Source organism: Mastigoproctus giganteus, chromosome 9 (genome assembly GCF_048544385.1).
Source record: "Mastigoproctus giganteus isolate SK-2022 chromosome 9, ASM4854438v1, whole genome shotgun sequence".
NCBI lineage: Eukaryota > Metazoa > Arthropoda > Arachnida > Uropygi > Thelyphonidae > Mastigoproctus > Mastigoproctus giganteus.
In genome coordinates this window covers 119,398,245-119,411,178 of record NC_143583.1, presented here as the reverse complement: position 1 = coordinate 119,411,178, position 12,934 = coordinate 119,398,245, and the positions used below count along the sequence as shown (strand labels likewise).

At 34.6% G+C, this 12,934-nt stretch overlaps 1 protein-coding gene across 2 annotated transcripts in view; it reads left to right on the top strand.

Annotated features, from left to right (window-relative positions):
• LOC150080680 (high mobility group protein B3-like) overlaps positions 1 to 12,934 on the top strand; it is a 194,236-nt gene that overhangs the window by 37,880 nt on the left and 143,422 nt on the right. The gene's annotated exons all lie outside the window — the stretch shown is intronic.

Genomic DNA, 12,934 nt, shown 5'->3' with positions numbered 1-12,934 from the left:
GTAGAGTAGTTAATGATTGTTGCCAGGCAGAGCTTCTTCAGAGTGACCTAGGTAGACTTCCGAGATCGTCTGAAAAGTGGCAGCTATGCTTTAATTCAGCAGAATGCAAGGTCTTACACCTGGGGAACAGTAACCCCAAAATAACTTATACACTTGGTGGAGTTGAACTATAGTGGAAGTACAGGACTTAGGAGTTACAATATGGTCAGGCATGAAGTTGTCTGAAAAATGTAGACAGGTTGCAATGTTGCATAGTGTCCTCTCGATGATTTATGGAACATTTGCTAATAGAGATAACGAGGTCATAATCACATAAAGGTGATTTTATAACCTTTATGCGATTAAATTATAAACAATTATTTTTTTAAAATTAGTACTGAAAATTCGGTATTTTTTGTTTCAATACCAGAAAAAATTGTAATGGTATTGTAAGCCCTAAATGGAATAGTGCCAACATATTGCCAATCCATAAAGGCAGTTCTAAGGGTAAAATGGGTAACTACCGACTGGTTAGTCTGACTCCAGTGGTAGGGAAAATCTTGGAAGCAGTGAACAAGAGTACATTGCAGTAGTACTTTTGTAAAATACAAATCTTGCAGACAGGTAACGGGCAAATCGTGGGGGACCAGTAAGGTCCATGACCAATTTCCAATTCATCACAGACCATACTTTGAGTAGCACTGTAATCCTCTAATGGATTATTTAGATTGAAATGGAATTCTGAAGGAAGAACAGTCTAGTTTTGTAAGGGGGAAAATTGTGTTTAACTAATCTGTTTGGCTATGTTAATGTTATGGTTTGCCTAGAGTTCCTTAATTAAAAGACAATAAGAATGGGATCCTAAAATTGCAGAACTTACCTCTTGACTGTTAAGTTGATAATGAATTAAAGAAATTTATTAAATTGGCATGCCACACATATGCAGTACTTTACATTTGTCAACATTAAACTTCAACAGGCATTTCTCAGCTCATCTGCCTAATTTTTTTAGACCTTGTTCTTGTAGGTAGATGACTTTCATCGACTGGTGAAATACCACCACTTTGCTTATTGGGGGCTTGAAGTGGTGAAACCCATGTTTAGTCTCTAGAGCAAAGTTTCCGGCATCCCCCATACTTCTCCTTCAACCCATGCATGGTACTAAGTACTATAGGTTTTGATACCTTTCGTGTTTGGGGGTTTCATAAAAAAAAAAAAAAAAAATTACTGACATTAACCACCCCTGCCAACCTTTGTATCATCTGCAAATCTAGATATTAAGCCTGACATACCTTCATTCCTTTCATTAATATCTGAGCCTTATACACTCGGGCAGATTTTATTGGACGACGACAATGTGTCAGATGTACTCAAGTTTTTACAACTAATTAATCTATATAGTTTTATTTAGATTTCTTCAAGATTTGATACACTATAACTGTTTATGCCATATGTTATTTTATTGTATATTTTATACATTTAGACTTGGCACACAATAGCCTTAGATGATGATGTGCCATAAAACTAATAACCAACCAACCTTTCGTTAATAAATATAGAATATATTTATTAACTTGGAATAACATTATTCCAAGAATAGCAATGCCTTAAAAACCACTCTCACTTGGCACTTGGTTGGGGTTAAGGTAAAAATCAGAGGAAGAAAGGGATTCGAGATTTGCAGTACAATTGGACATGAGTTTCTCCAAGTAGTGTAAAGCAGTCAACAAAGAGAAAGCCTATGGTGTTATATCAATGAGTTATTGGACATTGCTAGTAGATAGGAGGCTATTATTCCACTGCATAATGCAATTGTTAGATTGCACTTGGAATACCGTTATCAAGTTGAGACTGCACCTAAACAAAATAGATTTCAAGTTTCTTGAAAGAGTCCAAAACTGGTGTTGTGCCTTGTAAGATCAACAATAAGACTGTCTTAGGAGACAATTGAGTTGTAGGAGGCTCTGAGAGAAGGTAAAATGAATGAGGGCAAAATTATCACTGTAATAAATGATTCCAGAAATAGCAGCCATAGATTCAAATTATGGGGGGGGGGGGCAACAATCCAGCTTAACCAAATTGTGGTTAAGCTGGATTTCTTAACCAACCATAGTTCTGTTTCCACCATGTATAGTTGAGGGATTTTAACTACTTAGAAAAATACAGGTCAGCTGGATAGGTGCCTGTGTGAAAAGGGAGACACGTATATAGTTCATTTTCCTTTATTATATTACCATATTTGTCAGCTTATAAGACGCTGCTGCTTGGAAGATGCACCCTAATTTTCGAATTTTTTTTCTTAATTTTAAATTTAAGAAAGGGGGAAAAAAGCTTTTGAAAAAATTTATTGTTAATACAATGGAAACTTAAAATCCAATAAAAAATAAAACTCAAAAGCCAATAAAGAAAGCTATAGGATTTATTACTCTTATTTTAGTATTATTCAACTTCAGATTCATTACTGACTTGATTATCATTATCCCCAACATCATCCTCTTCACTAGTATCACTGTCACTCTCATACAATAAATGAACTTCAGTGCCATCCATTGCATTACTTATACCACATTTTTTAAAGGACTTTACCACACTTTCAGTCTTAACATCATGCCATGGCTTCAGCACATTTGTGCTGTTGATGGACGTTTCATCCTTCCCGCTGGTGTCTTATCATGGTTCCCCTCAATCATCCATTTATTCCATTGCTCCCTCATATTATTCACATGGAATTCACTTATTACTCCAACAACAGCCTAATAATTACTGAAAAGTGTACTGACTATGATGTAAACTATCTGTTAACTACATTTTGTCGCTTGTAGATTTTTTGGTTTTGTGCATGTGCTGTATTGCCACTTTTGGCTTCTAGGATGCAGGGTGATATTTTAAGATACTTGTAAGGAAGGAAAAGTGCATCTTATGAGCAGACAAATACATTAATGAATCGACCGTCCTCTTCCCCATTATTTTTGGATGATGCAGCAAAAGCTTTGGACTTCCTTACACCATTGGATAATACTAATACCATAACAAAGAGAAATTTCTGAAATCCTTATTCTCCCAACTAAATACTCTTATTGTTGTCTTCTTGTAAACTCTAACATTGAAAAAGTTTTTCAATGTTATTTTTTAGAGTATTTCAAAGAATATTTCACTTGGCATTTGTCAGTTTACTCTCTGGACTTGGCTTGCAGCTCTTGCTGGCCATTGTATCACATGGATGTTTCAGGTAGGTGCCCTGTGGAGAGGATTTAAATTATTATTTCACACCACTTGCATTATTTTTCTTCATAATCTAACATAATTACTATTTATTAACATCGTGTGAATATGAGACTTACATGTCAGGTGGACAGAAGTGACTTATGTTTGGGCCTTGTGAAATGTACATTTCTCACAAAAAAAGGAAAATATTTTTCCAATTTCATCAAATGAGTGGTGGTTAAGTACATTGTTTAGGCACTAGTAAAAAAAAAAAAAAAAAAAAATGTGGCAGTTAATGTTTTAAACTAGACTGGATAATATAGTTTTACAGTTTGCTAGTGACTATAGCAGTGTTGCTTTGTAGTATGCAAAAGTTAAGTGAATTCTGGTAAGAAGCACTTTGTTTACCAGCATTTACAAAATTCTAAATGAAAAATAGTAGCGAAAAAAATACATACTTGCATATTATTATGTTACTTTCATGGCTAACAGATTTTTTTTTTTTTTTTTTTTTTTTGTAAATTGGAACACAACTTGGAGAATGTTATATATTTCTTTTGGGAGGGGGAGGGCAGATTATACAAAGGAACATGGTACACATAAAGAAAAAATTATGTGAATGTACACTTACATTCATCGTGTACTAATAACTAGGTATAATGCCAGCAGAAATATTTATATTTCCCTTGGTGAGACAACCGATGGTTTTAGAAGATATATTGCCAGTGCAATAATTGGAACCATGGATGCTACCAAACCCTCAAAACTATATTTACTTCAATATATGTGTGAAGTGCAGTACTTAAAAAGACAAATGGCTCATCTCTCAATATTTTTTTAAGATACTATTTCTGTAGTTTGGCCAGATGAAATTGTCCTGCTGTTCCTAATAGATACAGATGAGTAGTAACGAATGGGCCTGGAGTACTGGGGTCCATAGTTTAATATACACTTAAGTTAGTTAGAAACCAGTTATACAAATATATTAACAAAAATCAGTAGCTTTCGGGACGCGTGTCCCTTTGTCAACTGACAAATTAAATACAAATTTAAATACAATACAAGCTGAGTGAGGCACGTTAATCATGTGCCATTGTTGTTGCCCGGACGTGTGCTGCTTTCTACACCACTGATCATCCAGCAATAAAACGGTTGTCTCCAGGATGGGATGCAGACGAATGCCTTTCTGGCGATTTAATGCCTTTGGATTGCTTACTATGTTGAGTGACTCTAGCCATAGGCGGTGGCGAGAGTGCCGTGAGTGGTCTACTATTTCAAAGTCGCGTTTGGGGTCAAGATCGTGGTTGGTGGCCCAGAAATGTTCCGTGACCGCGGAACATTTCTGGGAATTAATGGAGAGTGAAGCTATATAAACAGGAAGAGAACTACTCCTCACCTTCCCATAATGTAATCTATTAGTAGGGAGGCAGCTATGTGGGTATTGAAAAAATGCAAATGGATTACCAATATGAAACTAAGCCAACCAAAATTGGATAGGATGAAGCCCTATCAATATGAGAGTAGAGTACTTGAAATTCATAAAGTCTTGGGAAAGACTGAAGAAGCATTAGAAAATGGTTTTAAATTATTGGCACATGAAAGTCTCTGCATCTTATCACCACTTCTAATAATATTCATGAACCACTAATAAAGAAATACAAGTTACTAACTGTGGTATGGTGAATTTAAAAATTTAAAACTAATAAAAATGTTATTATTTTTAGCCATGTAGTTCAAGGAAATTCAAGGCCTTTGCGGGACTGTTTTGTCCAGCAAAAAAAAAAAAAAAATATATATATATATATATATATAATATATATTAATAAATAAGCTACCTATTGGACTTCTTCTCCCTCATGTATATTAATAGTGACAAATAATACAGGAAAGCAAGATTAAAAAGCATCACCAAAAAGAAAAAAAAAAATACCCACTCACCTGTCCATGTCCAACCCATCCAAGAATTTGTCTAGTTCTTCCTTGAATCCCACCATTGTTTGGCACATTTAGCTGCCATTGCATCATAAAACTTGCAGGTAACAACAACAGTCTTCCTTGAATTTATTTTAACTACCCACTTCCACAACAACAGATGGAAGTTGGTTCCAATAATCACCTGTTGGTTGAAGGAAAACTCTGCACATTTATGCCCCTTGTGTGTGGTCTCAGCAAGAGGAAAAATGTCATCAACATTGAGCTTACCCAATCTATTCAAGGCCTTAAACACTCAATCAGATCTCCTTGTAGGTGCCTAGTCTCCTGGTACTGCGGTTTGCAGAACTGAAGCCTTCCTTGGTAAGGGCATCCTTTTGTTCTCTTTGCCAACCTCATTGTCCTTCTCTGCACCCATTCCAGTGGATCTTCCTCCTTCCTAAAATGAGGCCTCCAACCCTGTATTTCCTTGTACAAAGGGATAATCACTTCCTTATCCCTGCTAGCAAAGTTCTTGTTTATCATTCACAAAGAATATTGTGAATGATAAACAGGAACTAATTAAAATAGCAGCTTATCTGCACTACTAAAAGAGTTTCATATCTGACTGCAGAGTTGCACCTGTATCTCTTTCATTTTCTGTATTCTGAGTGTAGTACCACCCAGTTGGTATGTTAATCTAGGATTACTGCTACCCATACGCATTACCATTTACCAATGTTAAACTTCATCTACCATTTCTCGGCCCATTGGTGTAATTTTTCTAAATCTTGTAGTAGCTTAGATTGATTACTGTCATTAGCCATGCTGCCAACCTTTGAATCATCTGCAGGCTTAAATATTATTCCTGATATACCTTTATCAATATCATTAATAAATACTGAAAACAGTGGACCTTTTACTACACCCTGGAGGACTTCACTAATAACATTAATCCACGAAGAGCAGTAGATGACTTTCATCAACCTGTGAAATACCACCACTTTGCTTATTGGAGGCTTGAAGTGGTGAAACCCATGTTTAGTCTCTAGAGCAAAATTTCCGGCATCCCCCTCTCTCCATACTTCTCCTTCAACCTATACACAGTACTAATTACTATAGGTTTTGATACCTTTCGTATTTGGGGTTTTCATTAAAAAAAAAACGCTTTCTTCTCCCACTTAACCATCCCTTTATCCATAGCAGTTTAATTGCCCTTAATGCCACATCATTGCTCTGGTTTGTACGGCAGTATATTGTGTGCAACAGTAGAGCTGTGGTATATGGAAGCTTAGATTTGCCATAAGCCTCTTTTAACATTTCATACACTTCAGCTGATGTTTTCTTGAGATGGTAACAAAATTTATGAGAAACATACCGTTCCTTGCATGTCACATGCATAGTTATATAGGCTAAACATAACTGACTGTCAAGGTCACACTGTGCACAGTTGCTATATGATGCAGCTTGGTTTGGTTTAAATGCTGCAGCTCAGCCAGAAAAAGCAAGCAGTAGGGTTTGGGAAAAATTGATTATTCATTTATTGAACAGCCCTCATATTATACGTGGATGAATAACATGCAAATAGTAATTGCAAATCTTTAAGAATCTGAATAAATCAGTTAAATGTTGCATTGAATTTGTCATGAAAATTAGTTAACCAAAAACAAAAGTAATACGAGTTGGGACAAATGCGGAAAATTTTGGAGTGTGAACTAAATTATCAAAAAATGAAGATTAGATATAGCAATAGAATAAATAAAGCAGGAAGTATAAGAATTCATTTAATCAAATTTATTTGGAGAAAGAGAATTTAGTCTAAAGACAAAATTAGCTGTGAAACAGCACGATTTTTAAGCCTATTGAAGCCTGTGGAGATGAGTGCTGGGTGAGAAATAAAAAAAACTGATAAAAAAGTAATCTTCAGAAATGAGCATTAAGAAAAATAAATGAAACTAATGGGTGGAAACAATGGCAAAGCCATATGAAATATGAAAATAAAATTTAAAAAAAAAATTGGATAACAGATATCCACTGAAAGGTAAGTGAAAAAAGTTCATAAATCAGTTTGTGAATTAAATTTGTAGTGACTAATCTTTATTCATAAGATTTATAATTTGACATTATTATATGCTATAATTCCTGATGTTAGCCTTTTTTTACCATTACCTATCAGTCGTTGTTTCTCACTTTTGAAATACCAGGTGTCATCACATTACATCGCTTGAGAAAAGAAATGAGGCATTGGTGGAACCTCTGCAGGCATGGGCGTCCGCAGAGGGGACCAAACTAGGCACTTGTCCCTCCCTGGGATCGAGTAAAAAATTCCACAAATTATAATCATAAAAGTGATTGAGATATGTAACCTTACACCCTCGACCATGGGACGCTTTGTCTGCCTTAAAATTTTATTACGGGTTGGCCGGTTTTGGCCCTCGCCGGGATAACCATAGAACACGTGTTTCATCTATTGCAGCTATTTAACAGAGTTGCTGTTTTTGGTTCATCGACTGATATTCCCCAAACTTTACCAGAAGTTTTGGAACATTGTGACTATTTCCCTTCTATTAATTCGGCAATAACTATTGGTGTGATATTACCTGTTACGACCTGTACCATTGAAAGAAGTTTCAGCACCTTGAGATGTGTGAAAACATGGTTAAAGTGTTTTCACTATATCACTATCTCAGAAACTCGCCTATAAGGTTTATGTATGGTTAGTGTGCACAGGAAGAAACTAGAAGAGGAAGCGGTAAAGAAGAAATCTATTGAAAATGTCATCAATAGGTTTGCAAGCGATTGACGGAGAATTCTTATACGATACGTGATTATTGAAATTATTATTATCTATATATATATGAAGTTATGTAAAAGAATATAAGAAATAGAAAAGGAGAAAGAGTGACAGACCAGATTAATGCCATCAAATTTATGGTTGTACATTACATCTGTCTGTATATAACAATTTTTTAGTTGTAATACCAACTAGATAAATTAGAGAATTTAGCATAAATGTATTAGTGGTGCAAACTATACTCATTAGTTCAAAGGGCCAAATTTAGGTAACCTAAGTTGGACTTCTTTGTTGTACCCTATATATAAACACATAAAATAAAATAATATAAAATAGTAAAATTTAAATGATAATATAGCTAATTATTGATATGTGGATGCATTGAATGGCATGTTAAGGCTAGCTCCACTCAATATATCCCATCAATAATTAGCTGAAGTTTCTGTTTGCTATTTGCCAAATGGCAAACAGAAATGAGTATAGTTTGCATCCCTAATACTTTTATGCTAAATTCTCCAATTTATCTAGTTGGTATTATAATTAACTAAAAAAACTGTTATATATATATATATATATATATATTAATTCTTGTTTCCTTTATATTGTAAATCTATATACATTATGTATGTGTTTTTGTATTCATGTAATTATTTGTCTCCAAGCTTTGCCCCCCCCCCCCCTGGAAAATTTTCTGTGGATGCCCATGTCTGCAGGTAGTTACCTGATATTGTGATTGAAATTAGGCTGTGTACCATGTAAAGGGTTATGCTATCCATCAGAAATGCTTTAATGCTAGCTCTTGGGAAAATAAAAAACATTGCCTTTTACTGAAAGACATTACAGTAAACCCCCGCTATTTGCGGTATCTGTATTCGCGATCGCTGATTTAATATAAAATGAAACCTAAAAAAATGTGAATTTTAAAGCGCCGTGAATATTTCCCGCCATAAAAAAACATGGGCGTGGCTAAAATTATCTTTCCTGGTCAAAACAGTGCTCAGTGGGTGGGGGGAGAGGGATGACAAAATTGCGAGCGTGGAAGGTTTCGTTGTTTGCTTTTAATTTATATGCTTATAAATTGAATAAATTTATCAATTTATAAATTGATATGCTTACAAAAATTATAAATCTACCGTTTTGCAGGGTAAAACAGACTTTTTCGAGTGTGTTAACGGAAGAAAGTGACTTTATTGTGGACAATTTCTTTCTAACCCCTACAAAAATATGGCTACGAATAACAAGAGAAATGTGAAAATATCAAAGATGGTGATGACATTGGCGAATAAAATTGAGTTATTAGATAAAATTTCTAATGGTGAAAGTGTCTCCTCAGTGGCAAAACATTATAAAATCAATGAGTCAACAGTACGATCAATCAAGAAATCGGAAGAAAAAATCTGCCGTAGTGTCCGTGAAAACGCTAATTGCTTCAAAAATTTGCTCTGTAACTCTGATGTTAAATTAGAAAAAACGGAAAAGGCTTTAAATCTGTGGATAGAAGATGGAACTCAAAATAAAATTACGTTAAGTTCACTCATCATTCGTGAAAAGGCAAAACTCCTTTATCAACACTTTAGCAAAACTGGTGATAGCACTGGCAGGATAAGTTTTTTAGCTAGCAAAGGCGCTGGTTTGAAAGATTTGTTTGAAATTTCTAATAAATATTACATTTAATATTAAATTTTCTTATTTTCATTTTGATGCCATATGCTTGCATTTCACTATGTACATAGTCATATTATGAAGGTACATATAATACATACATAGACAAAATTTTAGACTAATTTTTCTTATATATTTCATACTTTGGAACGAAACCCCTTTATTACTGTGGGAGCCATAACTCAGTATTCGCGACATTTCTCAGGAACGTAACCCCCGCGAATAGCGGGGGTTTACTGTACATTAAAATTGGTGTGAATCCCATTAAAGCAGCATGTTTTCTCTTATAAGCTAAATTTCAGTTTTGAAACTTTAAGAAAATTCTTGTTATTATGTGTAATAGATAAAAATAATTATTTGCTTTTATTAAAAATACTAATAGTAGTGTGTGTGTGCTTGTATTCAAAGAAAGTGCATTACCTAGGGATTTCATGTTTCTAACCCTTTTTTGCGATGGTATGTTACATTAATGACTAGTATCACAAATAGAAATATAAACAAAAGCTATTTATTAATAGTTAAGGCAAAGCTAAGTAATATTTGACAGGCTCTCAAAATATTCCGAAATGAGCATTTGCAACCTTTATACAACAGTTTTGGTAAACACGACAATTATGGCTGAAATGTTATCAGAAGCCCTCAATTTGCTTCAGTTTATCATTTTAAATGGAAAACAAAATGAAAAGTTCACCAGGTGCAAACTAATATTTAGTTGAACCACCTCTGGCCCTGGTGACAGCAGCACACCGTTGAAGCATTGACAAGATCATTTTCTGAAGATAATCAACTGTGATAGTTCATAGGTGGTTCCAAACACGAATTGTGGCTTCCTGAAGTTCACAAAGGGTCTTTGGTTTCTTTCTTGCAATTGCAGATTCCTCACGATGCCAACATCTCTATAGGATTTAGGTCTGGGCTGTTTCCTGGCCAGCTAACATTGTAATGGACCGTTCTTCCAACCATTTTTTTCACCTGTAACAAATGTAAATGCATTACTGTCGAACCTCTAATGCAGAAATGAAGCTAAAGTAACTGCAGGTGACCTACTCCGCAATATGAAATGCACCCACATATCATTTGGCTGGTGGGGAATTTCACTTTAGACACCATACAGTCTGGATGGTATTCTTCACCACGTCTATGGTGAATCATCTGAGCCATGCAGGTTGAATTTCTTCTCATCCGAGAAAATAACTGACTTCCACTGCTCCTTACACCAAATTAATCGGGCCTTTTTCATTTTTTGTGTGAGGAGGGGCTTCTTCTTAGGACAACAGGCTACAAGTCCATTTTTGAAGAGGCATCTTCTGGCTGTTATTTCACTTGCTACCACTCCTGTATGTTCTTCCCATTCTCTTTTCAGCTTAGACGACGAAGCTTTACGGTTTTTAAGGTATAAGCACTTCAAAATGTGGCACTGTTTTGGCATAGAGACTCATTTGCATCTGGTTCCTTTTTTTATAAGCTCTTCAAAATGTTGCCCTGTTTTGGCATAGAGACTCATTTGTGTCCAGTTCCTTTTTTTCCTATCAGCAGAACCAGTATTCTTGAGTTTGGAAAGAAATCACTGTCAACTGATGACAAGACCCTCTATAAGCATTATAACGGGAAGCACATCCTCACGTAAAGCAACAATAGCACTCTTTCTTCGTGGCATCAACTTCACTTAACTGCCATCCTGACACAAGCAAGGAATAACTGCAACTGTTGCAGAGTGTACTTATATAGCTGAAAGTAACAGCTGATGTAAATTACTTTTCACCTACACGTGTCAATCTTATCTGATGCAATCTGTAAGAAATATTGCCATATACTTATGTTATTCGGACGACATTACAATTTTAAGGGGTTGATGCACTTTCTTTGAACAACAGATATATGCACTGTAGAGTGTCGAAAATCCAAACGTCGATAATTCAAAACTTCTAATAAGTTTCAAATTAAAAATTCTAATAAGCGAAAATTGGAGGAATGTTATCCACAGGCTATAAAAATGAAGTTGGATAGCACAAATTTACACTTTTTTTTTTCCCCTCCCCTTACCTGTTAACAAAATTAAATGATACATGAAAATTGGAAGAATATTATCCACAGGTTAGCAAAATAAAAATAAAAATTTATGGCTACGCACATAGCTTAATTAATATACATACAGCACTAACTAAACAATTTGTAATCTGATATTTTTGTTCACTGCCTTTTTTGTTTGTTTGTAAAATCTAAAACAGTAAAAAAAATAAGCATCAGTTAATATAACAATACATGGCATGTATCAATTGCAACTAACACGATACATGCAAGTGAGATATGGAGTAAAATGATTCTGAACAGAGTTTTTACAGAATTTCATTTTACCATACTATAGTTTTCTTTTAAAAGGAAGCAGAAATTTTTAGTAATTGAATCCAAGATTGAGATTTTGAACAGACTTTCAAAGGGAGAAAGTGGATCTTCATTGGCAAAATTCTACAAGGTTGGAAAGTCAACCATAACAGATATTAAAAACAACAGAAATGTTTTAAAGTTTGCATCGAATCTTGATTCGGATGGTGCCAAAAAAAAAAAAAAAAAAAAACTTTGGTTCACACAGAGACGAAGTTTAGGAGAAACCATTACTGGATCTTTGTGAAAAGATGCTGGATTTTAACAAAAAAAAAAAAAAAAATCTCAGATTTTAAAGCCAGCATTTTTGTTTCTAAATTTAAACTTCAAAAATTCGAACTATCTTCAGCCCAATTAGTTAAGATTATCGACGCTCTAGTGTGTGTGTAATGATATCTTCATCTATTAATGTTTGGTTTACAATGAAATCATAAATATAAATGCCTTTATCTACCTTTCAACAAAGAAGATAAATTATGAATTTTTTTTAGTGCCTAAAGATCCATGCTTTAGTTTTATAATAAATTTATAAAACCATTTATGCCACATAACACATTGTTGAATACCTTTTCAAGGGCTATCCAAATGCTAGTTATATCCAAGCATAGTATGTGTTTGGATCTGAATTAGCATTCTTTATTCTAAAGTGATCTTAAGTTTAAATACTTATCAGGTATACAATGTCCAGTCAAAACAAAGTATTTGCATTTTAGCAATCAACCATTCCTCTCCACCTGGTAGCAAATGTGTCACGGTGAGAACTGGTAAAGTGATACTGTGGATTCATGGCATTCAGTCCATACAGAGTACTTTATTGATATGCATAAGGAACATCATCTGATGGACTTCAAAGGGTTAATGATTGCTGTGTACCATTTGAAGGGTGGCAATATTAACTTTGAAGCTTGTGGTCTATTCACAAAGTGCTGTAGTTAAAGTGTCCCAAGAGTGTATGTATAATAGATAGAGAAGCATGTGCCCATGCCTCATTCACTGGTCATG